This window comes from Nannospalax galili, unplaced genomic scaffold (assembly GCF_000622305.1).
Source record: "Nannospalax galili isolate Female #2095 unplaced genomic scaffold, S.galili_v1.0 scaffold302, whole genome shotgun sequence".
NCBI lineage: Eukaryota > Metazoa > Chordata > Mammalia > Rodentia > Spalacidae > Nannospalax > Nannospalax galili.
Window position 1 is genome coordinate 1993322 of NW_008350120.1, and position 438 is coordinate 1993759.

The following is a 438-nucleotide window of genomic DNA, read 5'->3' on the forward strand; positions in this document are numbered from 1 at the left end:
TGTGGGGATGGGTGAGTGGGGGTGTCTGCGTGGGGATGGGTGGGGTGGGGTGTCTGTTGCAGCTAATGGCTTGTAAAGAGGTAGAGAGCAGCAGGGAGCCCATGTTCAGATTCAAGGGATGAGGATCACAAAGTTTCACCCAGAACATGGATGAAACTGAAAGATCACCTCTACCTCCACCTGCGTGCTCTAACCCAGATCTGGGAGGTGGCCTTGCTGGGGTGCCTGGGCTACTGTACGAGGGGTTGGTGTTGGTAAGCACCCGTGTGCTACTGCATTTTAAAGTATTTAAAGCAGGGCATCATGGTGTATACCTGTAACCCCAGAGTTATGAGTCAGACATGACCATCAGCTCAGTTCAAGGCCAGTCTGATAATGAGGCCCTGTTACAAATAGATAAACAGGAGGATCAGGAGTTCAAAGTCATCTTCATTTGTA